Raw genomic sequence first — 26,682 nt, forward strand, 5'->3', positions numbered from 1 at the left:
TTGAATGTAAACCGGCAGGTGTTTGAGTCATGGGATTACTTAGAGATTCTCTAGCTCGTGATGAATCTGTGTCTCATGTCAGGTGAGTTCTTGATGCCCCGTTTAACTCTTTTTAAGTTTTGGGCTAGCATGCACACCTAAGCGATTTTGCTTGATGAAATGTTTTAAACTATTTTGCATAGGCTTGCTAGTATTGGTAGGCCTTGGAATGTTATAGAATGTGTGTATGTATATATATTATTGTATGGCCAATATTTGGCGAATGTTGTAGTCGTTATCGACTACGGAATGTTACGTATGCCTACTTCGTGTTTGCATGCGTTGAATGGAATGTTACGTGTTGGGGTTGTACGTTTTCTCGGCCCTGAATGTTATTATTGAATGTTATATATATATATATATAGGAATGCACGTATAGAGATGTTCATACGTAAGGATGATTATTTATTAAATGTGATGACCTAACTGATGTATTTCCGTTTACAGTTTTAAAACCGTTGGAATGATTATTAAGACTTTTGTTACTTATTTAAAACTTGAACTCACTCAGCTTAAGCTGACTTTGTGTGCATGTTAGTGTGAGTTTCAGGTTAGGAAGAGGATGCCTTATCGCTTGGACGTGCACGAAGCTACTTGGACGGTGAAGGGCATACGGGATTTGAAGACTTTATTATTAAACATTTCCTTTTAAAAATTTTTATTAAAGATAATTAAGTTGGTTTTGGGCAAAATTCCCGGGTTTTGGAACTTATTGTATTGTTTACGTTTTCCGCTGAATTTTACTCTGAAATTGGTTTCTTAATGGAACGATTGATTTTTTTTTAGTTTAAATATTTTATAAGTGTTTCGTATGATTACCAACTGTGGGGTTCCCGGGGTTCGGGGCCTTACATTGCTTTAACATATTAATTCTTTTAATATCCTAGGGAAACATGGTTCATGGGAGCATATTGCAGAAATTTATATACAAATTGGAGAGATACATCTTTGAAAATTCGTATGATTACCAACTGTGGGGTTCCCGGGGTTCGGGGCCTTACATTGCTTTAACATATTAATTCTTTTTATATCCTAGGGAAACATGGTTCATGGGAGCATATTGCAGAAATTTATATACAAATTTGAGAGATACATCTCTGAAAATTCGTGTTACATTATAAAAAATGTTTCTGTCGGTGACTACAAAACTACATACAAGTATGTGGATAATGACAAGAAAGTCAATCTTTTTCTGACGTCAACCGTTACACCTTGTGAAGATTTTGGTGGTGACATGCATGGACTCAAGTTTCATAGCCTTGATGCTCTTATTGACAAGGTTATTGCAATGGACACTATTGTTGGTGAGTATTATGTTACTTTATGTTGTCTTTTGGTTTATCCATTTTTCGGATGATTTAAAAACCGCACATTCGGTAGATATTAAGTTACATATGCTGGATTCCAATATCTAAAGTTTTGATTCTAACACATAATTATACTTATTAGATTATGTATTGGAATCTTAAAAAGCAACTGTATGGTTTAATAAATAGTATGCTTTGTAAAAATATAAAGAGTTAATGTCATAATACTTTTAAAACTTAATTAAATTTAAAAGTCAACCACTGTTGTTTTTAGGAGTAATAGTTTTTTTAAAATAACAATCCATTAAAATTGAACATATTTTTTTTTTGAATGTTAAAGCTTTTCCTCCTACTATTTACATTATACCCCCATTGCCAGGAATCGAACCCTGGACCTCTCACCCAAAGGCCAAAGCCTTTACCATCCCACATAATGCCTTCTGTTACAGAATGCCTTCTGTTACCCGACTGCATTTCCATCTTCCAGGACAATAGTTTATGGTGCGGACGATGATCTTGATAATGTCTTGGACAAAGCTGAAAGTGTCTCCTCTTCCATGTTTATGGTGCGGATGATCTTGATAATGTCTTGGACAAAGCTAAAGCGCGTAAATTGACTTACGTTGAATTCCCTAATGAATTTGTATGGCATGCTCTACCACGCTGTTGGGAACCAAGGAAGTCGGGATTTTCCATAGGTAGAATTCATGCCGTGTCTCCTGCTGCTAGAGAAGCGTACTTCTTACGAATTCTTTTGAACAGAGTTAAAGGTCCAAAATCCTTTGAAGAAATTCGCACTGTTAACGGTCATGTTCAACCTTCGTTTAGAGACACTTGCTACGCTCTTGGATTATTAGAAGACAATCAAGAATACATTGAGGCAATTGAAGAGGCAAGCCATTCATTGTTGGGTCATGCACTGCGCACGTTGTTCGCTACAATGTTGTCAACCGATAGCCTTTCTAGACCAGAACATGTATGGATAAATACTTGGAAATGGCTTTCTGATTGCATTATTTACAACCAACGACGTCTTTTAAAGTCACCAGGTATGAATATATTTCAAGTAAGTTTTACAATATGTATATTTATATATATCGTCATTAATATTTGACGAGTGACTCGTAGGGAAGCTGTTAAGCAAGTTAAAAGATATAAATGCATTGGCTTAACGAACTTAATTTCATGAATTAGTTGACTATGATTACTTATATGTTTGCAGATAGGAAGAGGTAGAGGATGAAATTACGAGAACATGGGCGAAAACGGCGAAAAAAACGGAGTTGAAACGAGAAAGATATGGAGAAAACAAGAAAATGAGCAAAAGCTCCACCGTGGCCCACGGTCAATACCGTGGACCACGGTCAACCCAGCTCTAATCAGACAGTTTTCACCGTACCGGGGTCATTTTATGCACCGTGGATGGACCGTGGCCAACGGTCCGGGGCGTAGGGCCACTTACATGTCTTCTTATTAGGTCGTTTTTGGTTGCCTTTTCACCTACCTTTTCACTTGGGACGGCTTGGAGGCGATTTTTGAAGACAATAACACTATTTTGGGTGATTGTATTCATTTGTTTATGTTTGGGATTTATATAAACAAGATACTTGAAGCATCAATGATCTCTCGAGCCATGAATGGCTAGTTCTTTGGTATTCCTCTCGGGATGTGTTGGTGCATTTTGTGACCGTCGCTATGCAATTCTGACCAGCGGAACTCCACAGGCGAAGTTAGCACAACTTCGCCTACTGAAGCCCAGGCCCGAGAATGTTTGGTCTATATATTGTTGTGTCATGTTTAGTTTTAGAAAAATCTAGAAATCAATGTGTGTTTGAGCAGCTTGTTTATTGAGAGAGAGTAAGAGACTAGAGTCGTGTGAGATGACCCGAGGTAGAGCTCACCTCGGGTCAGTCGTGTTTTCTGTTTTTGTTACGGTATGTAACGTGATTATTTTATATATGAATCTGCAGATTTGTTTATCCCGTTCTAGTATTTGTTTGTGTATTTGATCGTGTACGTGTTTGTGTTATTCGTCTGTACACCATAAACGAGTCTAGGAGGATTCCGCACTCCTAGACCTCGTGCAGATCTCGTATCGATCGCCGACGCCCCGGGGGGACTTACAAGTGGTATCAGAGCCTTTGGCTCTTACGCTATGGTTCGAGATCTGCGTTTTGGTGTTTTTGGCACGTTTCTGTGCGTTTCTGGCCGAACAGTTCTTCAGGCGAAGTTATTGTTCATCAGGCGAAGTTGCCGTCACTGTTTGTAGGGTTTCAGCGAAGATATAAGGTCAGGCGAAGTTATGAACAGGCGAAGTTGACTTTAGGCGAAGTTGACTTCTCGGCGAAGTTATGGTCAGGCGAAGTTATGGTCAGGCGAAGTTATGGCCAGGTGAAGTTATGGCCAGGCGAAGTTAGCAGCCAGGTGAAGTTAAAAAAAAAAAAAAAAAAAAATTGGAGTTTTCGTCTGTATGGCCGGGTGTACACGATTATTGTGAGACCGAAGATGTTGTTCCGTCAACGAGTGATCTTGTTATCTTTTGGTTTTACGTGTGAACAAATACGTGTCAACTCTGATTTGGAGTTGAGGTTGTGAATGGGTTATTGTTTGTAACTGGATATTGACACATATTCGGGTGTTTGTGGGCAATGAAATTGTTGTTGTTCATGGTGACCAACCGAAGAAAGTCAAATTGAACTGAAGGTTTTTCGTCATTACTGGATTGCGGTCAGAGCATATTATTTATGTTATCTTTAAGGCGTTCGAGAATTGGATCCTGAAACGTGATGCTTATTTATTAGAGTGAAGATTCTGGAACAAGTTGGATTTAACCGAAAATTAAAGTGTTTATGTTCCTGATCGTTATCCCTGGTGATTGAAGATGCTTCAGATTTTTTAATGGTCGTGTGTTAGATTCTGTCAGGGTGGTTTTGTGATGAAATTGATCACTTGATGTTGAGTAGTTGAAGATTAAAACCTTATCATATGCCGACGAGTTGGTGAAGTTGTGGAGGAAGCCCAATTTCACGTGTTGGTGAAGTCAGATGGACTCACGTGATTGGTTGAGATGATCTATTGGCACGGGGATGCATGCATTACAAAGACCTCAATCGTTATAGTCGGAGAAGCTTACACTGAATGGGAGATCTGATATGGAAGACGCTGGGTGATTGGTAGATTTGTGAAGCTACAGGACAGTTTCAGACACGGCTGGTTGACTGCAAACAGAAGATCATCAGTTAAGAGGGAGTCTGTTGGTGCATGTTTTGTAACAGATGATCTTTCGTGTTTTGTTAGAATTGAGAGCAACGGTCAAAGGGGAGACTGTTGGTGCATTTTGTGACCGTCTCTATGCAATTCTGACCAGCGGAACGCCACAGGCGAAGTTGTAACAACTTCTGCCTTAGGCGAAGTTATCACAACTTCGCCTTAGGCGAAGTTAGCACAACTTCGCCTACTGAAGCCCAGGCCCGAGAATGTTTGGTCTATATATTGTTGTGTCATGTTTAGTTTTAGAAAAATCTAGAAATCAGTGTGTGTTTGAGCAGCTTGTTTATTGAGAGAGAGTAAGAGACTAGAGTCGTGTGAGACGACCCGAGGTAGAGCTCACCTCGGGTCAGTCGTGTTTTCTGTTTTTGTTACGGTATGTAACGTGATTATTTTATATATGAATCTGCAGATTTGTTTATCCCGTTCTAGTATTTGTTTGTGTATTTGATCGTGTACGTGTTTGTGTTATTCGTCTGTACAACATAAACGAGTCTAGGAGGATTCCGCACTCCTAGACCTCGTGCGGATCTCGTATCGATCGCCGACGCCCCGGGGGGACTTACAAGATGTAAGGTTAATCGCAAAACACTTTTGTTTATTGTTCTTGACTTGGATTGATTATCTAAATGTTATGTTAGTATAGTCATGATGTTTGTGTGATTGTTTGTAGCTTGTCTTTATCGCTTATATCTAGTTTGACCCATGCGTTCTTGGTGTCGTTGACAACCGAGATTTAGGGATAATCGTATTGATTGATTGTTGAGTAACAACCTCGCATTCTAGGATCCGAGTACTTAGTTCTTTATTAATCACAGACAATTGCATGTACACAAAACCGAGATATTATGGTTTATCCATTGAATGTTAACAAGAGTGTTGAGTAATAACCCGAACCCCGAGATGAATGCTTGTTTAATTATTCGTTTACAACTTTCGTGTTAGTTTGTTTTAGATATAAAATAAAATCAAAAACCAGCTTGGAAATTACTTTGTGTCATTTACATTTATATTAGTTTAATCGTTAAGCTACTTATTAACACATTTTCCACAAACTCCTCGTGTTCGATACCCACTTACCGCTATCTATTTAGTAGTATTTGGTTTATATTTGAGTGAGTCTTCGACCTCACATCAATATTATCCAATTTTTTGTTTCAACTTTCACAGAGTTATCGCTAACTAAAGATCAAATCTAGCATCTCACTCTATTTGAGATTGAAAAAATCTTGTTGCGCAAAACTTAAGCTTAAGAAAATCTATAAAAATGCCTTTCCCTGATGACGAGTATATATCTATTGCATCTAATAGTTTGATTCACGAAGAGTTGTCATACGATCAAAACTTGCTAAAAGTAGAGTTCCAAACTCTATTTGATTCAATTACTCATGAGCAGAAAAATATTTTTGATCGTATAATGTTGGCTATTCAGCAGAATAAAGAGTGTGTGTTCTTCGTATATGGTTATGGTGGAACAGGTAAAACGTACTTATGGAAGACCTTATCAACCGCCATAAGATCAAAAGGTGAAATCGTCCTAACTGTTTCTTCAAGTGGAATTGCTTCTTTATTGTTAACCGGAGGTCACACAACACATTCCAGGTTTCATATTCCTATAAATCTGAACGAGGATTCTACTTGCTACATGGTTCCAGGCACAGAGGAGGAACAATTATTAGAAAAGACCAGATTAATAATCTGGAACGAACCTCTAATGGCTCACAAAATGGCTTCCAGGCTCTTGGCAGGTCTTTAAAAGATGTCTTATTTTCTAATTTGCTATTTGGCGGAAAAGTTGTTGTATTTGGTGGAGATTTTCGACAAATCCTACCTGTAGTTTAAAAAGGCACTAGACAAGACATAGTAAATGCCTCTCTATGTTCTTCTTACATTTGGAGTGAATGCAATGCCTTGAGATTAACAAAAAAAGCTTAGGTTAACTATGGGTAGGCCATCATCTGATGTTGAAGAAACCAAATTATTTGCAAAATGGCTTTTAGATATAGGTGAAGGTAATGTTGGCGGTCCTAATGATGGTGTTGCAATGATATATATACCTGACAATCTACTTATAAAAGATTCTGTTGATCCTATATTTAAACTTTTTGACTTTATATATCCTGATATTCTACAGAATTACGAGAACCAACATGTAAGACCCCGAATCCCGGGAATCCTACAGTTGGTCATCGTATCCAAAATTCTCAAAAATTTAAAACCAAACCAATTCGTTGATCCAAAACAAGTTCATCTTATTAAAATCAGTTGAGAGTAATTAAACAGTGGAATAATAAAATCAAAATCCCCAAAAACCAGGAAGAGTGCCCAAAACCAAAATTTAAATGTTTAAAGTAATAAATGAAAAGAAAATAGTTTGCGTAATTAATCTCCGACTAGATATGCCTTCAACCGTCCGAGTAGTCTCGAGCACGTCCAAGCGGTAGTTCCTTACTTCTCAACCTGCAAATCAATCTAACATACACTGTAAGACCCCGAACCTTGGGAATCCTACAGTTGGTAATCATATCCAAAAATTCTCAAAAATTTAAAACCAAACATATTCATCTTATTAAAATCAGTTCAGAGTAATTAAACAGCGGAATAATAAACATCAAAATTCCCGAAAACTAGGAAAAGTGCCCAAAACCAAAATTTAAATGCTTATAGTAATAGATTAAAAGAAACAGTTTGCGTTATTAATTCTTTGACTAGATGTGCCTTCAACCGTCCGAGTAGTTTCTAGCACGTCCAAGCGGAAATATCTAATCCTCAACCTGAAAGTCAATCTAACATACACACAAAGTCAGCTTGAGCTGAGTAAGTTCAAGTTTTCGATAAGTAACATTCATTAAACAATTTAATCCCATAAGCATAAAAATGTAGGAGAAAATCATAAGTCAATTAAATCATAAATAACTCTTCTTAGTCAAATCATAAATAAATAAAATAATAAGTATCCTTTCTTGATCAAACACACAACACGGGCCTCCTCACCCCGGGGTCTACCCCGAGTAATATATTTGACCCGGCCGCAGTTTAACAAAAACCAACAAAATCATGCAACACGAGCCTCCTCACCCCGGGTCATCCCCAAGTAATATATTTGACTCGGTTACAGTTTAATAATACAAAAATCACGCAACACGAGCCTCCTCACCCCAGGTCATCCCCGAGTAATATATTCGACTCGGTCACGGTTTATGTGACATTCATGACAAAACGAGGTACACTATATTCTTTACGTAACAAGTAAACGACAAATCGGTTAATTCGTAGTGCTTAAACGAGTAACCGACCGATAATAATTATGACCCGTATACATACTGAGGGGTCATATACGAGTTATATATATGTTATAGAGGCTAACATATTGATACTTAGGCCTCGGTACGTTTAAAACTCTCTAAACGAAAAAGGTTTCGTTTATCGATACGCTATAAGCTTAAACGCAATCGTTAATGTCAAAACAAGCATTGTAGCATCCGTTAAGCCGAAAAAGATTTATAAAACACTTATATGACATGTTCTAAGCCATCCGTGAAAATATTTTGGAATTTTACAACGAGTCAGTACGTTTTTCTTATTTTACAAAAATAAGCTGAAAAACACTCGTTTTTGCGTTATTTCTCATACCCGAATTAATTTTCTTGCGAAAAACCGAACCCGAACTAAACTTAAAATGGGCTTTTCATGTTTGGGCTTGTGTGTAGAGTTTAATGGGCCAAAACAGCCCATTAAGAGCCCTCTTGGAATCCCGATCGCTAGCGGCCAGCAAAGAAAAGAATACACATCTTTTTATAACTTCAACTCTAAGTATCCTTATTCATTATAACATATAAACCTTTCAAGTCCAGACTTTCCCCAACCTGTTCTTTCAAGTTTCTTCCAAAAACCTTAAGGTAAAGTTCAATTTTAATAAGTTTTAGCAAGATTTGATCCATATGATTATCATATAAACATGTTTTGATTAGTGTTAAACATGTTTAACCATCCAAAAACCCTAAAAATCAAGTAAAATTAGGTTTTGATGTTAAACATGTATACAAACCTGGAACATATACTTTTTTGGTCAAAAACACGGATTAGAACATGAATACAACGTTTTTACGGTTAGAAAGTTCGGTTTGAACCCAAAACCGAAACCCTAATTATCAAGGCTGTTACATGGATGATTTATGCTTGGTTTGATGTTATATGATATGTAGATATACTGAGTTTGCAACCCGAGACCCGGAAAGACGTTTAAGCTAGCAAAATTCACCAAAAACCGACAAGGTAAACCCGTAATACTCGTTTAGGGGCTGTTTAGTATTAGGTTGTGACGTGCTTGTTGTTAGCTTGTGAAAATTTGTAGGGACATTAGGGATCATATAAATGAGTCCCTGTTCAAATTTGGTAATTTTTCGATAAACGGAGAATATTTGGTGAATTTATTCCCGTTTATGGGCGTTTATTTGGGAAAAATAGCAAAACATATTGAAAAATTATGAAACTTGGTTTTGGAGTTTTTTATGGGATAGTAAGATCACTGGTAAAGTTTGGGAATCATTGGAATTGTCTAAGTAGGGTTTGTGCAGCCATGGTTAAACCGAGTTTTAACAGCCGAAAAACGCACAAAAAGGCATTTTGTCAAAATAGTTAGGTTCTGGGAATTTTGCAGGGGCTATGTAGTCACATTGAGGTCCTTGGTAAAAATTATGGGATTTTTCGGAGGTCATTTGATATAAACGGGCCATTTATTACATGATTATAACCTATTAAATGAATTTTTATAAATAAATAAATAATCATAAAATTTCTGGAAATATTTTTATAAAATTCTCCATGTCTTAATGTATTTTTACAAAAATTTACATAATTTATATGTAATTACATATTTAGTTATGATTTATTAAAGATTTAAATTATAATTGTTTTAACGAAACCAGCAGTTTTGTGTTTAACGGACTGACTGGTATGTCAAAATGTCAAAAGTGGTCAAATATCATATTTTTGAATGATATTGATAAAAACGAACTTTTTACGAGAATTCCGGACAATTCGGGTGGATTGTACGCGTTTTGTATAATCAAACCCGTATGAAAACGGAAACGAACCCTGCGATCAAACCAGACACCGAAACCTTAAAATTCTTTCATAAATCAAATCATTTTATCAATCAATATATTTACTTAAGTTTGTGTGATCTTACCTAATCCCGAAACGTATAAACGATCAACTGAGCTAGGCTCGGAAAACGGTGAAACTGAGCCAAATCCAGTTTTAAACATTTCATAGTATACAACGTCACAATCTAAGACTATGGTCATGTTCTGGGCCTAACAGCTATACCCAGATTATCTATACAGCCCGACTTAGCTTGAACACTGTACTAGTATTAACGATACGATACCGTTTATAGGAATCAGGCTATAAACGAGTCATCTGACTATCTGACACGTAATTTCTGTGCAAACTACAATAAGGTGAGTTTCACGACCCCCACTTTCTAAACTGTTTTACGAACTTTTGGGGTGAAAAGCATGTTTACATAAACTGTTATACTTGAAAACGTGTGATGATGTGGATTATCTAAGTACTAACACTTGACAAGTCCCCACAAACACAAGTGATTAACTTCGTGCCGGTGACGTGTGGATAGTACTATCGGTTTGACAAACCCAACTGACAGGGCCGGTGGGGTATGCCGGAACATATGTAAACCCAGTTGCACATTGTCATTATATTTTTACATACTGCTATGTGGTGTTAGACATAGTACATACTTGGGGCAAATTGGCTGTTAAATGCCAACGGGAGTGCATGGGCAGTGGAGGCCATGTGTTTTAGCTCGTTTCGGTTTCACTTGTGGCTTAGTATAATACATCATACACAGACATATATACATACACACTGTAAACTTTACGAACTCGTGTACTGATTTCATTGAAACTCGTGAAACTTGAAACTCACCAACTAGACGTAGTTGACCCGTTTTACATGCTTTTCAGGTAAAGCAGAAGTGGAATGATTTGCTTACATGCTTGGTGTTAGGAAGAAAGTTGAATAGCTGTGAATAGACGCTGATATAATACTGTATAAGAAGCTCGTAAACCGGTTATGTGTTTTTCACCTAGTTTGTAAACATAGTACCTACCAGTGTAATATGATGTAATCTAGTGGTTGAATTTTCTTTATAAACAATGTGGTTGATACCAGTGTTATCTGTTACATTCCCGTATTACGCTTCCGCAACTGCCTAGTCGGGGTGTGACAGAAGTTGGTATCAGAGCCATTGGTTATAAAGAATTAGGATGTCCCTTAGGATGCCCTAAGATAACCGTAGGCTCGATTAACTCTGGGAATAAAATAATATTAAATAATATACACGAATGATTCTTGTGATGAACACGAATGGACAAGTGGGTTATTATGGTCCGGAACGTAATAACGGACTTGTTTGTACGAGGAAATTCGAGAAGAAGTCGATAAACAATCGAATAGGTAAAAACAGCAACATATGTGTATAAAATATAATAATAGATGAATATTTGTGTATATAAACGATTATTTGTGCCTATATGTATAATACCTACATGTATTTTATTATAATTAATATAGAAGGGTATTATTCTTATCACTAACCATTGTGCAGGAATATGTCAAGATCCACTGATCGTGTACCTAACACTCTACCAACAAGGCCTGAGGAGGAAGAGGAGGATCCGGAGGAAGAACCGGAGGAGATACAAGAAGGTGCAGATGTGGTAATTCCTTATGAGGTACCCCCAAACCAACCCGACTTATCGGGTTACCGTTGTGACACCTACCCCCCTAGGGAATCCCCTAGGAATGTAGTAGAACAGGGAGCTACTAGTGCTTATCGTTCACCTGTTAGAGCACCCAGATCCCCTACTCCACCCGTACAGCATACACCAGCACCTCCACCCACTATTAGAAACCGTCGGACTGCTCGCATTTCAGTGCGTCCACCTGAGCACACCTTTTCCCCACCTCGATCTACGTACCATAGGGGAGAAACATCGCGTGTCCGGGTAACAGAGATACCTGTTCCTACTTGGGGTTTACCCGCCCCGGTACCCGAGCCACCCCGTCATTCTGATTCAGCATGGTTTGGTTTAGCAACTGATCAGCTCTTAGGACACTCACACATGATAAATAGCCTAAACCAGCATAGACACGATATGTATGATCACATGAGGTATATGCAACAGGAAATCAGAATTGTACAAAGATCCAGTGCTGACAGCCATGGGCGTCAGGATCGAGCGATGATACTACTGGGGGCGTGTTTAGCAGTTAATGCGGCCCTAGTGGCTGCTGTGATTTGGTTGTGGTTCCATGTTGCAAAGAATGGATAGGACATCGTAGTTTGGTCTTATGTATATAGTCTTTTGATATCCCAAGCAGCATTTTGTTACAGCGTGTTGGGCTAGCTTGGGAGTTGTTTGTAGTTTTGTACTATTTCAAGCACTGGCCCTTATCGGGTTAAGTCTACATGTCACTTAGTGACAAATTTTGATACGCATATACAAGCGCTGGCCTATACCAGGTTAAGCCTATGCGCTAATTTTGGATGCATATGTACAGTAATGATTATAATTAATACAAACGTGTTTTCTTTGGCATAGTTATGTGTTGTGAAAGTGTGATATCGTAAAGTTGTGCTGGTCATGGTGAAACGATGTTGATTATTATATAATTGATTATTTTATAGAATGGCCCCGAAGAAAACAAACACTTTGTCTGAGGCGGAAGTGGCCGCAATGATTGCTCGTCAACTACAAGCAGTGATACCAACCATTGTAGCCCAAGTCACTGCAGGCATACGTGCTAACAATATTGTTAATCAACCTACGAGCACCACCACGGCCACTGTTAATCCACCTCCGCCGAACACTAATGTAGCCCCGGGTGTTACTACCCCGGTGAATACTGATACTGTCATAAATAATAATAACACTCTCCCAACTATGAATGTCACTGGGAACCCAGAACCTGTTGTGCACCCTGATAATATCCCGAACCCGAACCCTGTACCGGTTGTTAACACAACTAATAATAATAACCGAGAACCCCCGCGTCAGGAGTACTCATACAAACAATTTACATCATGTAAACCGATTGAGTTTAAGGGTATTGAAGGACCTAGCGGGCTAGTCAAATGGATAGAAAAGACCGAGTCAGTAATTAATATCAGTGAGTGTCCACCGAACCGTGTAGTCAAATTTGCTACCAGTATGTTTCTAGACCAAGCGCTGATGTGGTGGAACACAGTAGTCCAAATAAGGGGACAAGATGCTATTAATCGTATGTCATGGACTGAATTAAAAACCCTCATGTTAGAGCATTTTTGTCCTAAAAGTGAGATTCAGAGGTTGGAACACGAGTTATGGAATCTGGAAATGAAAGGAGCAGACCATGTGGGATACACGAATCATTTTAACGAACTGTCCCGCTTAGTCCCATGGTTAGTTACACCAGAAGCAAAGCGAATTGAACGTTATATCTGGGGACTGACCCCTGCTGTGAGAAGTATAGTAAATTCAGTTGCCCACCCGACATTAGAAAGTGCTGTATCTCAAACGGGTGTCGTTACTTTTGACCTGATGAGAAGTGGAGTGATAAGGATGCCAGGTGAAACAACAAGTTTAAAACGAACTGATTATGGGACAAGAATGCAAGGAAACCTTCAAAATAAACGGGCTCGTCCGAATACCCGAAGTTATGCCATGACCAGTTCTAACGTAAAACAAGAAACCTATAAAGGGACGTTACCGAAATGCAGAAGATGTAACTTTCATCATGTGGGTGATTGTAAACCGATAATCTGTCAAAAGTGTGGAAGGACGGGACACTATGCCCCCAACTGCAGAACCCCTACCAACATTATTAACCGTCCACCGCAATCAACTCAACTCCCTCGATCTCAATCAAACCGCCCACAACTCAACCAACAAACCCCACCTACCACGAACCTCCGTGCTTGCTATGAATGTGGCAGTACGGAACATTTTCGGAGATACTGCCCTAATTTGAACCCGAGTACGGTGAAAAGGCAGAACCAAGCACAAGCATCAACCTCCAACACAGCTAAGGGACGCGCATTTGTATTAGGACCGGGTGAAGCGCGTCAAGATCCGAATGTGGTGACAGGTACATTCTTAGTTTCGGGTCAGTATGCTTCAGTTTTGTTTGACACGGGTGCCGATAGAAGTTTCGTATCTGTTAATTTCTTACCTTTAGAAAATATGCCGGTTAGTGAACTAACAAAACCATATACTATAGAACTCGCTAACGGTAAGTCTATACTTGTTAACCGAATAGTCCGAGACTGTTCCCTTATCCTAAACGATCACCCATTCCTTATTGATTTACTCCCAGTGGAATTGGGAAGTTTCGATGTTATAGTCGGTATGGACTGGCTATCTAAGTATAAAGCTGAGATTGTCTGTAAGGATAAGACCGTTAGAATACCTCTTTCGAATGAAGAGGCTATAATTGTTCAAGGTGAGAAATCGGGAACAGTACTGCCTCTCATATCTCAACTTAAGACATTGAGATATTTACGCCAAGGTTGTACATTATACTTGGCGAGTGTAACAGTTAAGGAACCTGAGGAAAAACGAATAGAAGACATCCCAGTGGTACACGAGTATTCAGATGTATTCCCCGACGAGTTGCCTGGTTTACCACCGACCCGACAAGTAGAATTCCGTATTGACTTGATACCGGGAGCAGCACCCATTGCTAAGGCACCTTATAGACTTGCGCCTTCTGAAATGCAAGAACTGTCCAACCAGTTACAAGAGTTACTGGACAGGGGTTTTATTCGCCCTAGTTACTCACCGTGGGGAGCACCAGTGTTGTTTGTAAAGAAGAAGGATGGGAGTTTTCGAATGTGTATTGATTATCGGGAATTGAATAAAGTGACTATAAAGAATAGATACCCCTTACCTCGAATTGATGACTTGTTCGATCAGCTCCAAGGTGCGAAGTATTTTTCAAAAATTGATCTTAGATCTGGTTATCATCAAGTGAGAATTCAGGAAGAAGACGTACCAAAAACAGCCTTCCGAACTCGGTATGGTCACTATGAATTTTTGGTTATGCCGTTTGGGTTGACGAATGCACCTGCAGTGTTTATGGACCTCATGAACCGAGTTTGCAAACCTTACCTTGACAAGTTCGTGATAGTGTTTATCGATGACATTCTGATATATTCGAGAAGTAAGGAGGAACACGAACAACATTTGCGGGAAATTTTAAAATTATTGAGGCAAGAGAAGTTATACGCAAAGTTGTCCAAATGTGAGTTTTGGCTGCAAGAAGTACAGTTTTTGGGACACATTGTGAACCATCAAGGGATCCAAGTAGACCCAAGTAAAATTGAGGCCATTAAGAATTGGCAAGTGCCTAAGTCACCAAGAGAAATTCGTCAATTCTTAGGACTAGCCGGGTACTATAGAAGATTCATTGAAAACTTTTCAAGTATTGCACAACCTTTAACTCTCCTAACTCAAAAAGATCGAGTATATGAATGGGGAGAAGAACAAGAAATGGCCTTCCAAACGTTAAAACAGAAGTTATGTGAAGCTCCAATATTAAGCCTTCCAGATGGAACTGATGAATTGGTGGTATATTGTGACGCATCTCGTAAAGGTTTAGGATGCGTACTGATGCAAAGAAAGAAAGTAATAGCATATGCTTCCCGACAATTAAAAGTACATGAAAAGAATTATACGACCCATGATTTGGAATTGGGAGCAGTTATCTTTGCATTGAAGATTTGGAGACATTACTTGTATGGCACTAAATGTACCATCTATACTGATCACAAAAGCTTACAACACATATTTGATCAGAAAGAGCTAAACATGAGACAAAGAAGATGGGTAGAACTGTTAAATGATTATGATTGTGAGATTAAATACCACCCGGGTAAGGCCAACGTAGTAGCTGATGCTTTAAGCCGAAAAGACAGAATCAGACCATTACGGGTACGAGCACTCGGAATGATTGTTCAAAGTAGCCTAACCGAACAAGTTCGCATTGCACAAGATGAGGCCTTGAAGACAGATCAGCTAGAAAAAGAAGAACTACATGGAAATGAAAGGAATTTTGAGAAGAAAACCGATGAAGTATACTATTACAAAAACCGGGTCTGGATTCCAACACTTCATAAACTCCGAAAGCTGATACTTGATAAAGCACACAAATCCAAATATTCTATTCATCCAGGTGCTGATAAGATGTATAAGGATGTCAAAGAATTTTACTGGCGGCCTGGTATGAAAAAGGATATAGCCGTGTATGTAAGTAAATGTGCAACATGTGCAAGGGTAAAGGCGGAATATCAAAAACCTTCGGGAATGTTACAACAACCCGAAATCCCACAATGGAAATGGGAACAAATTACCATGGACTTTGTGACACACCTTCCTAAAACCTCAAGAGGACACAACGCAATTTGGGTAATTGTGGACCGATTAACCAAATCCGCACACTTTATTCCCATCCGTAACAACTACACCACCGAAAAACTCGCTCAAATTTACATCGATGAAATAGTATCTCGACACGGAGTACCTCTTTCGATTATTTCAGATAGAGACAGTCATTTTACTTCACATTTCTGGCAAGCAGTACAAGAAGCCTTAGGAACCCGAATCGACCTAAGTACGGCTTACCATCCCCAAACCGATGGTCAATCTGAACGAACCATCCAAACCTTAGAAGATTTACTTCGTGCTTGTGTACTGGACTTTAAAGGGAATTGGGATCAACACCTCCCGCTCATTGAATTCTCTTACAATAACAGTTATCACAGTAGTATACAAGCAGCACCTTATGAAGCTCTATACGGGCGAAAATGTAGATCACCACTATGTTGGACAGAAGTGGGTGATACTCAAATTTCAAGATCCGATTTAATTCAGGAAACCACCGATAAGATCCACCAGGTTAAACAAAAATTGAAAGCTGCCCGTGACCGACAAAAGAGTTATGCCGATATTCGCAGAAAACCGTTATCTTTTGAAATAGGTGATAAGGTATTTTTAAAAGTATCGCCATGGAAAGGTGTTATAAGATTTGGAAAGACTGGTAAACTAGCCCCGAGATACATCGGACCTTTTGAGATTGTTGCAAAAATTGGTCCCGTAGCTTACCGATTAAAACTACCCTTAGAACTGAGCACTATTCATGACGTGTTTCATGTATCGAATCTGAAGAAGTGTTTGACTGATGAAACGACAATAGTACCACTGGAAGATGTTCAGATCAACGAAAAGCTCAACTTCGTAGAGGAACCGGTAGAAATTGTAGACGGGAAAACCAAACAGTTACGACACAACAAAATTTCATTAGTAAAAGTTCGGTGGAATTCAAAACAAGGACCCGAATATACTTGGGAACGAAAGGACGAATTCCGAAAGAAATACCCACACCTGTTCCCTACAAAACCGATGACACATTAAATTTCGGGGACGAAATTTCTTAACGGGGGGAGAATGTGACATTCATGACAAAACGAGGTACACTATATTCTTTACGTAACAAGTAAACGACAAATCGGTTAATTCGTAGTGCTTAAACGAGTAACCGACCGATAATAATTATGACCCGTATACATACTGAGGGGTCATATACGAGTTATATATATGTTATAGAGGCTAACATATTGATACTTAGGCCTCGGTACGTTTAAAACTCTCTAAACGAAAAAGGTTTCGTTTATCGATACGCTATAAGCTTAAACGCAATCGTTAATGTCAAAACAAGCATTGTAGCATCCGTTAAGCCGAAAAAGATTTATAAAACACTTATATGACATGTTCTAAGCCATCCGTGAAAATATTTTGGAATTTTACAACGAGTCAGTACGTTTTTCTTATTTTACAAAAATAAGCTGAAAAACACTCGTTTTTGCGTTATTTCTCATACCCGAATTAATTTTCTTGCGAAAAACCGAACCCGAACTAAACTTAAAATGGGCTTTTCATGTTTGGGCTTGTGTGTAGAGTTTAATGGGCCAAAACAGCCCATTAAGAGCCCTCTTGGAATCCCGATCGCTAGCGGCCAGCAAAGAAAAGAATACACATCTTTTTATAACTTCAACTCTAAGTATCCTTATTCATTATAACATATAAACCTTTCAAGTCCAGACTTTCCCCAACCTGTTCTTTCAAGTTTCTTCCAAAAACCTTAAGGTAAAGTTCAATTTTAATAAGTTTTAGCAAGATTTGATCCATATGATTATCATATAAACATGTTTTGATTAGTGTTAAACATGTTTAACCATCCAAAAACCCTAAAAATCAAGTAAAATTAGGTTTTGATGTTAAACATGTATACAAACCTGGAACATATACTTTTTTGGTCAAAAACACGGATTAGAACATGAATACAACGTTTTTACGGTTAGAAAGTTCGGTTTGAACCCAAAACCGAAACCCTAATTATCAAGGCTGTTACATGGATGATTTATGCTTGGTTTGATGTTATATGATATGTAGATATACTGAGTTTGCAACCCGAGACCCGGAAAGACGTTTAAGCTAGCAAAATTCACCAAAAACCGACAAGGTAAACCCGTAATACTCGTTTAGGGGCTGTTTAGTATTAGGTTGTGACGTGCTTGTTGTTAGCTTGTGAAAATTTGTAGGGACATTAGGGATCATATAAATGAGTCCCTGTTCAAATTTGGTAATTTTTCGATAAACGGAGAATATTTGGTGAATTTATTCCCGTTTATGGGCGTTTATTTGGGAAAAATAGCAAAACATATTGAAAAATTATGAAACTTGGTTTTGGAGTTTGTTATGGGATAGTAAGATCACTGGTAAAGTTTGGGAATCATTGGAATTGTCTAAGTAGGGTTTGTGCAGCCATGGTTAAACCGAGTTTTAACAGCCGAAAAACGCACAAAAAGGCATTTTGTCAAAATAGTTAGGTTCTGGGAATTTTGCAGGGGCTATGTAGTCACATTGAGGTCCTTGGTAAAAATTATGGGATTTTTCGGAGGTCATTTGATATAAACGGGCCATTTATTACATGATTATAACCTATTAAATGAATTTTTATAAATAAATAAATAATCATAAAATTTCTGGAAATATTTTTATAAAATTCTCCATGTCTTAATGTATTTTTACAAAAATTTACATAATTTATATGTAATTACATATTTAGTTATGATTTATTAAAGATTTAAATTATAATTGTTTTAACGAAACCAGCAGTTTTGTGTTTAACGGACTGACTGGTATGTCAAAATGTCAAAAGTGGTCAAATATCATATTTTTGAATGATATTGATAAAAACGAACTTTTTACGAGAATTCCGGACAATTCGGGTGGATTGTACGCGTTTTGTATAAACGAACCCTGCGATCAAACCAGACACCGAAACCTTAAAATTCTTTCATAAATCAAATCATTTTATCAATCAATATATTTACTTAAGTTTGTGTGATCTTACCTAATCCCGAAACGTATAAACGATCAACTGAGCTAGGCTCGGAAAACGGTGAAACTGAGCCAAATCCAGTTTTAAACATTTCATAGTATACAACGTCACAATCTAAGACTATGGTCATGTTCTGGGCCTAACAGCTATACCCAGATTATCTATACAGCCCGACTTAGCTTGAACACTGTACTAGTATTAACGATACGATACCGTTTATAGGAATCAGGCTATAAACGAGTCATCTGACTATCTGACACGTAATTTCTGTGCAAACTACAATAAGGTGAGTTTCACGACCCCCACTTTCTAAACTGTTTTACGAACTTTTGGGGTGAAAAGCATGTTTACATAAACTGTTATACTTGAAAACGTGTGATGATGTGGATTATCTAAGTACTAACACTTGACAAGTCCCCACAAACACAAGTGATTAACTTCGTGCCGGTGACGTGTGGATAGTACTATCGGTTTGACAAACCCAACTGACAGGGCCGGTGGGGTATGCCGGAACATATGTAAACCCAGTTGCACATTGTCATTATATTTTTACATACTGCTATGTGGTGTTAGACATAGTACATACTTGGGGCAAATTGGCTGTTAAATGCCAACGGGAGTGCATGGGCAGTGGAGGCCATGTGTTTTAGCTCGTTTCGGTTTCACTTGTGGCTTAGTATAATACATCATACACAGACATATATACATACACACTGTAAACTTTACGAACTCGTGTACTGATTTCATTGAAACTCGTGAAACTTGAAACTCACCAACTAGACGTAGTTGACCCGTTTTACATGCTTTTCAGGTAAAGCAGAAGTGGAATGATTTGCTTACATGCTTGGTGTTAGGAAGAAAGTTGAATAGCTGTGAATAGACGCTGATATAATACTGTATAAGAAGCTCGTAAACCGGTTATGTGTTTTTCACCTAGTTTGTAAACATAGTACCTACCAGTGTAATATGATGTAATCTAGTGGTTGAATTTTCTTTATAAACAATGTGGTTGATACCAGTGTTATCTGTTACATTCCCGTATTACGCTTCCGCAACTGCCTAGTCGGGGTGTGACAGTTTAACATACCTAAACACGTGATACGGGCCTCCTCACCCCGGGTCTTCCCCAAGTAATATATTTGACCCGACCTCGGTTTAACAGAACGGCGGGCCTCCTCATCCCGGGTCTTCCTCAAGTAATAAATTTGACCCGCCGAGACATAAACATGCAACACGGGCCTCCTCACCCCGGGTCTTCCCCAAGTAATATATTTGACCCGGTCACAGTTTACCAACACATACACATTCACATACACACTTACAAACATCTAATTCAAATATTCGACCAAACAATATTATCACTTTCAATCCATAAATAATGGATAATCTAGGAATCAATACTAGGCCTAATAGCAACCTCGAGCCTAGACCACAAGTAATATGTATAACCTTAACGAATATACAACCACAACGAGTCTAAAGTATCCGAAGGCATAGAATATTATTCACACATAGTTTCATAAATCCACAAGTACGAATAAGGCTATGTAATACCATCCAAATAGTTTAAACGAGTAAAATCGGGTAAAATTGTAATAGGGTGTGTATGCTAGCCCAAAGCGTAAAAAGTTAAAAGGGGGCATCATGAACTCACCTAACACAAGGCACGAATTCACCACAAGCTAGAGGGCCCCTAAGTATCCCCACAACTCAAACGCCTGTCGGTTAACATACAATCAATACTAACGACACCGAAAGGACTTGTTTATCCTACGAGGCGTTCTAACACGGTCCGAGTTACGTAAAGCCTCGACCTCATCAAACCAAGTCATAACAGCCCCCGGAGCCTTACATTTACTAACACGACCCATAGATACTCCCGGGAATAAAGTATTCTCAAATTATCCCCGGAAGCACTAGGTGACACTAACACGCGCGCTTAAAAATTGTTTAAGAACTTAACATACAACTCAGCCATGTGTGGTCCCAATATGATAATTTCACAGCCAACAAGTCCACACGACGCTACACGAGTCAAATGGGTCGGTAACTTGCAAGTACAACGCACTAACTATTCAATAAACGTAAATGCGCGTTGTGCCGACCCGTTTGAGTAATCGACAACCAATTCAGCCTCCATGCTTATAAAAATGATTTTTCAACAGCCCGTAACCCGAACCAAGGTCACCCGAACTTAATTGGTCGTTAATTACTCCAATACTCGCGTTAAACGCAACAATTCGCTATTCTAGACAACCAAATATCCACTTTCAATCTACAACTAGTTGACCAATCAAACTAACACCAATGCATATGATTTTAAAGTATGTTATACGAGACTTACCTAGGAGGATTGTGGTTCAAAAACCTTAGCCGAAACAGCCCCGAAACTGCCCCGAAACTGCCAAATTGGACAGCCACCCGGTAAGCCTAAAAACAACCGTTTTTCGACGAATAAACGAGCTATAAGGATGAATTAGGGTGAAAAAAGGTTGTAGCAATTTAGTACCGACCTGGAATTGGACTTCTAGAGGCCGGATGATGGCTAGTTTTCACGAAAATCGAGAGGGGGGGGGGAACTGCAGCGCCGATCGGACCAAGGGTTGGCTAGGGTTTATTATATATATATATATATATATATAATATAATAACAATAATACATTCTAGCCCCTATACTTTACTGATGGTTGAACTTGTAGGAAAAGTTAAGTATGACCAGCTTACGAGGGTTGCAAGGAGCTCCCGGGAGGATGCCGGGTCAAGCCCGAAAGGTGTACACAACACTACGAGGTTAAACCTTTTATCAGAAATTTATGGACATTACATACACACAAAGTCAGCTAGAGCTGAGTGAGTTCAAGTTTTCATAAACAATATTCATACTTTATTTCAAAGTTATAGCTCTAAAATAATAGAGAGAATAATAATAAAATAAATAAATATATTTCACCAAATAACACATTCATGGTCAAACACGCGTACACGGGCCTCTCCACCACGAGTCAAGACTCGAGTAATATATTTGACCCGGACGCAGTAAGACCTAAGCACGTGACACGAGCCTCTCCACCACGAGTCAAACCCGAGTAATATATTTGACTCGGTCACGGCTTGCACATCCAAACACGTGATATGGGCCTCTCCACCACGAGTATAACCCGAGTAATATATTTGACCCGATCACGGTTTAACATACAACGGGTCTCTCCACCATGGGAGTTTAAAACCCGAGTAATATACTTGAACCACCAAAATGATGATCACGCTACACGGGCATTTCCACCACGGGATTTGAAAACCCGAGTAATATATTTGACCTGGCCGTGATCACCATGCGCACACACACATCAATAAGCCTACTCACATCATTCTTAGTCACAAGGAATTAAATAACATCAAAAATTTTAGGCTATAAGATAACACATGCTCACACACACACATATATACATATACATATATATATATAGGGTTAGGTTAAAATAAAAATCCACTTGAGTTGCGAAAACTCTAGAAACCCATTCTCAACCACATGTTTTTAATTAAAGATTAAATCTTATGGTCCACAATTAAAGTTAATAAAAAATGTTAGCATAAATATAACTTTTTCTCTTTCCTAAAAACATATAAAAAAATTAGTAAAAAAATGTTAAAAAATAGCAAAACAATTTTTTTAATGTTTCGATGTTTTGTATTAAATGTTACAACATATTTTACATGTAACAAAAAAAAAAAAAAAACGATGTTACATAGGGTTTTCGCGGGTTTTCACAACTCAAGTGGGTTTTCATTTTATACTTTGCCTATATATGTATACCATATCACAAGTAAGCCATCTTTAGTCACTAAGTACTAACCGACATCACTAATCATAGGCCATAGGGTAACACATGTGTATACATATATAAATATCATTCCAAGATATACCATGACACAAGTAACCCTACGCATGATCATTTAAACGGTTTATTAAGTAAAATCAGTTAGGTGTGTATGCTAGCCCAAAACTTGAAAAGAGTGAAAAGGGACATCATGAACTCACCTGACACAAGGCACGAAATCACCACAAGCTAGAGAACCCCTAAGTATCCCCACAACTCAAACGCCTGTCGGTTTGCATACAATCATTACAAACGATACCGAAAGGACTCGCTTATCCTACGAGGCGTTCTAACATGGTTCGAGTTACCTAAGCCTCATCCTTACCAATTTCAATTACAACAGCCCTAGGGGCCTTATATTTACTAAAACCACCCTTTTATAATCCCGGAAATAAAAATTTCCCAAATTACCCCCAGAAGTGCTAGGTGAGACGAATATGCGCGTTTATGAGTTGTTTAGGCACTTAACATCCAAATCATCCCCGTGTGGACCAAATTTGATAAAATCACAGCTTACTAGCCCACACGACACTACACGAGTTGGATGGGTCAGTAAATCGCAAGCACAACGCACTAACTATCAACAAACGCGAATTCGCGTTGTACCGACCCGTTTGAATAACCGACAACCAATTCAGCCCCAATACTTTAAAAAATTATTTTTCAACAGCCCGTAAATCAAACCAAAGCTACCCGAACTGAATTGGTCGTTAATTACTTTAACCCTCGCATTAAACGCAACAATTCGCTATTCTAGACAACCGAATACCAGCTTTCAAGCTATCACTAGTTGACCCATCAAACGAACACCAATGCTCTTGATATTAAAGTATGTTATACTAGACATACCTACGAAAATTTTGGAGCAAAAACTTCAATCAAAACAGTCCCGAAATTGTTCAAATGGACAGCCACCCGGTAAGCCTAAAACAAGCGATTTTTCGATCAATACACGAGATATACATAAGGATGTATTAGGGTGTAAAAGACTATCATGGACGTTAATCTCACCTTGAATTATTGATTCACACCTGGAACCGAGCTGGAAAAGAAAAAAATGGGGTCTTGGGGGCTGCTCTTAGGTCTGATCGGCCAAGGGGTAGGGGTTAGGGTTTTTTTTTTTATTATTGTAATCTAATATGTTACATTCTGTCCCCTCTAAATTGAAAGTCGCGACACTTGGATGAAAAGTTAAGTAATTAAACTCATGGGAATGACTAGGAGGTCCCCGAAATATGTCGGGTCGAACCCTAGAATATACAAGGTTTGCTAGGCATAACCCTTTTAACGAAAATTTACGGACGTTACAAATCTACCCCCCTAAAAATGGGATTCGTCCCCGAATCCCGCTACACATGAACGTGCGCAGATTGAGGCAACCCCAATCATCGAATCATACAGGGGACTGAAAAAAACAGAACCTCTACTGGAGGATAGCGTACTACGTACTAGCTAAACTATTTCACACAAAGGCTTTCGAGAGGAAGGGAAATAAACGGTAAAATTTTAAAGAATAACATGATTACAAGGGATTACCTGAATTGTGTCCGCATCCTCCTCTGCCTTCTTCGTAGAGATATTGAAGGCACTCGCCTTAACCTTCGGTCTTTCTTCCATTTCCCCCCCTCGAGGAAGTCCCCTGCTCGGATTCCCCCGCCCTATTGGTATGACAATTTGACACTAAATGTCCAGACCCCCTACGTCGGAAACAAATCAAAGTGGGACACTCGTAGCTAGCATGTCCAGTCTTCCCACAACGAAAACAGGGCATCGCCCCAGGCCTTCATTCCCCCCTATGGAGTTTCCCGCACTTCCTGCATCTATCGTCATCTGCACAATTTTTATGATCCAACGTCTCTGCCCTTGCCTTCTTCCCAGCCGACATGGAAGCATTATCCCCATAACGTTTGCTATTGGAGTTAGAGTTCGGTTTCCAATTCTTTTCAGGTTCAGTTTGCTTCATCATCTCTCTCTGGTCATACAATGTACCTGCCAGGGTAACCACCGAATGGAAAGAGTTCATGCCGGTGGTCACAACACCCCTATGAACATCTACTAGAAGACCCTTCACATACTTTTTGATCCTTTTGCTTTCAAGAGTAACCAGATCGGGACATAATCGAGCCATTTGGTTGAACTTTGTAGTATACTCTCGATGCGACATATCACCTGCTTCTAAAGTTAAGAAATCCTGCTCAATCTTATCTAATTCATGCGGATGGTAAAAATGATCGATAACTAACTGCTTTAACTCCTCCCATGTCATTCTCCCAATAGACCGTTCACCCATCGCCTGAGAAAGATTATCCTACCAACACAACGCCTTCGAGCGAAATGAGGCAGTAGCAAAAGTAACCATATCCTTCCCTTTACACTTTCTAACCCTCAATACCGCTTCCATTTCCCTTACCCACTGATGTGCTGCCAACGCATCCTTAATACCATCGAACGTGGGAGGGTCGCACTTCTTGAATTCCTCATACGAACAACCCCAAGTAGAGACACTAAACGCACGAACATCTTCATCATCCTCACTTGGTACCATTACCTCATCTTCAACCTGAGTCTCTTTACCCTTTCCCTGCTTATCCGCACTCTTACAAACCATTGTCTCTTTTGCAACCCTAACAGCCTCAGCAACAATCTCGGGAATGACGCTCTGAAGAACCTGATAAACCTCATCCGCGATGGCCGCGCACATAGAAGGATCTAAAGCGGGGTTATCCCGCTCTTCCTGAATCGGGGTCTCTTCCTGCTGCGGAGTCAGGCTCTTTCTCTCAGTCTCGACACGTGGCCTACGACCACAACAGCTAGGACGACCACTCTTTGTTGTACGGGTATTGGTCATATCCTATTCCTACAAAGATAGAACCTTGACATGGTCAGACACGAGTAGCATTTAGAACATGGTAGGTAACGGTAAACTGCTAATAATGTTGATCAAGTGTTATTAATTGTTTACTTTACCCACCCATCCAAAGCACCCCTGCCCCTAACCATATTAGTATTCCATCTAACACTTAAGCAGTTATTCACGAAATGAAATCTTAAAACATGTAAGAATGACTAAATAATTAAAATTTACCTCTTGGCGTGCAGCTACTCGCAGTTGGCATTTCTAGTCCCTTCTTTTACAATTCGAGTCCAAGCATTCGGTAATGCTCGGATCCCTTGAACCATGGCTCTGATACCAACATGTAAGACCCCGAATCCTGGGAATCCTACAGTTGGTCATCGTATCCAAAAATTCTCAAATATTTAAAACCAAACCAATTCGTTTATCCAAAACAAGTTCATCTTATTAAAATCAGTTCAGAGTAATTAAATAGAGGAATAATAAAAAATCAAAATCCCCAAAAACAAGGAAAAGTTCCCAAAACCAAAATTTAAATGTTTAAAGTAATAAATGAAAAGAAAACAGTTTACGTAATTAATCTCCGACTAGATATGCCTTCAACCGTCCGAGTAGTCTCGAGCACGTCCAAGCGGTAGTTCCTTCTCAACCTGCAAATCAATCTAACATACATACAAAGTCAGCTAGAGCCGAGTGAGTTCAAGTTTTCAAAAACAATATTCATACTTTATTTCAAAGTTATAGCTCTAAAACAGTAGAGAGAATAATAATAAAATAAATAAATAATTTTCACCAAATAACACATTCATGGTCAAACACGCGTACACGGGCCTCTCCACCACGAGTCAGGACTCGAGTAATATATTTG

This window comes from Bidens hawaiensis, unplaced genomic scaffold, assembly GCF_021521415.1.
Source record: "Bidens hawaiensis isolate Kalapana, Puna unplaced genomic scaffold, B.hawaiensis_p1.1 tig00005523_1, whole genome shotgun sequence".
Lineage (NCBI taxonomy): Eukaryota > Viridiplantae > Streptophyta > Magnoliopsida > Asterales > Asteraceae > Bidens > Bidens hawaiensis.